This window comes from Montipora capricornis, chromosome 10 (assembly GCF_036669925.1).
Source record: "Montipora capricornis isolate CH-2021 chromosome 10, ASM3666992v2, whole genome shotgun sequence".
NCBI lineage: Eukaryota > Metazoa > Cnidaria > Anthozoa > Scleractinia > Acroporidae > Montipora > Montipora capricornis.
The window spans coordinates 5,602,790-5,605,952 of NC_090892.1; positions in this window are offsets into that span (position 1 = coordinate 5,602,790).

Sequence of the window (3,163 nt, forward strand, 5' to 3'; positions counted from 1 at the left end):
ATCTCTATGCAACAAGCGCATTCAAAATTCCCTCATATTATTGTATGAAAGTAGTTAAAAAAAGGAAAAGGCTTGTCCTGCATATATGAAAAATACGTTTTTTCTCCCGTTCTCTTCTTATGCATGATCTTCGTGGAAATTACATTCTGTCCCTCAATAAAACTAGAACAACCAGTTATGGTCTTAGTTCTTTTTCTTACGTATTAGCTAAGTACGTTGCGAAATGCGCTACCTGATTTTTCCCGTAGCACTGAGTTTACTGGTTTTAAACTAATCCAGGGCCGGATTTTGTACAGCGGCTTTTCGTTTTAATTAATATATCTTTAAATATTATTTAATATTTAGTTATGTATCTGAATATGTTGCGTATGTTAGCTGTAATATGTCTCGAAGATATTATTCTGAAAGTCGAGATGAAATACAGTTTTATACATGCATGTATGTTACCTTCAGCAGGGCGCATGCGTGCACTTTGTAATCTGCGACTCCAGTGCTTACCATATGACAGATAAAATGACTTTTCTCTTGAATATATAAGTCATCGAATCTTGCCTTAAATTGTAATGACAAGGGCGGTTTGGAGCTGTGAGTAGGCGTGGGATTTGTCTCATATGGTTTAGGGGCCGACATATCCCTCCCTCAATGCCGTACCGGGAGGCAAGGTCGGTAGCAGAAAGCAGCGAAGGGCCAACTGCGTCCAAAAGCGATCGCACGGGCCGAAATCCCGGGATGACTCGTTTGGTACGACGCTCCAGCGCCACGTCTGGAGGTACTGCAATTTTTTCTCGTCTCGTCTTCAAACATTCCGTCAGCGCATGCGTGCGTAAATGTTCAGCCTCTCCGATACCTGGCCTACCAAAAATACTAAGATGCTGGTTAACTTTTGACAAGGAATTGAGATTTCGGTTGATTCTACATGCATAAAGGTAACGTAAGAACCATGCGTGTCTGGTCTTCTCGAGACAGAGGTGAGAGATGATTTCATGCAGACTGGAACGCCTAAATTGCTTTGTTGTAAACATGGCGGTTCACAGCACCAGTGGAGTCGTCTCTCCGTCCTTTCTGTGGACGAATTCCTGGACCTACCGATACAATTCGGGCAAGTTTTGAAAGCTAAAAACTTCAATCGATGCTGTATTTTGCCGGTAGGACTGGGTGGCTCGACACTTACAAGAAAATCTATGAAATGAGAATCGGGGCTCTTCCCTTGTCATGGAACGGCCGAATTACCCAGAATTCCTTTTGGGCATGAAGGAGGCAACTGCTTGAGAAGCAAGCGGAGACTGGGCCTCATCAAATGAGGAAAAAGTAGCGAGAAGACGATTTCTAGGCGGATACTAAGGAGTAGCCAAGGTTCGTGCTGTTAACGCAGACGTTTGATTTCTAAACAAGTTTTTATGATCGAAAATTCGGCTTGGCCTTTAGTAATATTTTGTCAAAGAAACGGTATAATGTAAATAAGAGAGGAATGAGATTTATATTTGCAATTGCTTGTCCTCTTACCACTTAAATCAAACTCTACATCTCTATGCAACAAGCGCATTCAAAATTCCCTCATATTATTGTATGAAAGTAGTTCAAAAAGGAAAAGGCTTGTCCTGCATATATGAAAAATACGTTTTTTCTCCCGTTCTCTTCTTATGCATGATCTTCGTGGAAATTACATTCTGTCCCTCAATAAAACTAGAACAACCAGTTATGGTCTTAGTTCTTTTTCTTACGTATTAGCTAAGTACGTTGCGAAATGCGCTACCTGATTTTTCCCGTAGCACTGAGTTTACTGGTTTTAAACTAATCCAGGGCCGGATTTTGTACAGCGGCTTTTCGTTTTAATTAATATATCTTTAAATATTATTTAATATTTAGTTATGTATCTGAATATGTTGCGTATGTTAGCTGTAATATGTCTCGAAGATATTATTCTGAAAGTCGAGATGAAATACAGTTTTATACATGCATGTATGTTACCTTCAGCAGGGCGCATGCGTGCACTTTGTAATCTGCGACTCCAGTGCTTACCATATGACAGATAAAATGACTTTTCTCTTGAATATATAAGTCATCGAATCTTGCCTTAAATTGTAATGACAAGGGCGGTTTGGAGCTGTGAGTAGGCGTGGGATTTGTCTCATATGGTTTAGGGGCCGACATATCCCTCCCTCAATGCCGTACCGGGAGGCAAGGTCGGTAGCAGAAAGCAGCGAAGGGCCAACTGCGTCCAAAAGCGATCGCACGGGCCGAAATCCCGGGATGACTCGTTTGGTACGACGCTCCAGCGCCACGTCTGGAGGTACTGCAATTTTTTCTCGTCTCGTCTTCAAACATTCCGTCAGCGCATGCGTGCGTAAATGTTCAGCCTCTCCGATACCTGGCCTACCAAAAATACTAAGATGCTGGTTAACTTTTGACAAGGAATTGAGATTTCGGTTGATTCTACAGGCATAAAGGTAACGTAAGAACCATGCGTGTCTGGTCTTCTCGAGACAGAGGTGAGAGATGATTTCATGCAGACTGGAACGCCTAAATTGCTTTGTTGTAAACATGGCGGTTCACAGCACCAGTGGAGTCGTCTCTCCGTCCTTTCTGTGGACGAATTCCTGGACCTACCGATACAATTCGGGCAAGTTTTGAAAGCTAAAAACTTCAATCGATGCTGTATTTTGCCGGTAGGACTGGGTGGCTCGACACTTACAAGAAAATCTATGAAATGAGAATCGGGGCTCTTCCCTTGTCATGGAACGGCCGAATTACCCAGAATTCCTTTTGGGCATGAAGGAGGCAACTGCTTGAGAAGCAAGCGGAGACTGGGCCTCATCAAATGAGGAAAAAGTAGCGAGAAGACGATTTCTAGGCGGATACTAAGGAGTAGCCAAGGTGCGTGCTGTTAACGCAGAGGTTTGATTTCTAAACAAGTTTTTATGATCGAAAATTCGGCTTGGCCTTTAGTAATATTTTGTCAAAGAAACGGTATAATGTAAATAAGAGAGGAATGAGATTTATATTTGCAATTGCTTGTCCTCTTACCACTTAAATCAAACTCTACATCTCTATGCAACAAGCGCATTCAAAATTCCCTCATATTATTGTATGAAAGTAGTTCAAAAAAGGAAAAGGCTTGTCCTGCATATATGAAAAATACGTTTTTTCTCCCGTTCTCTTCTTA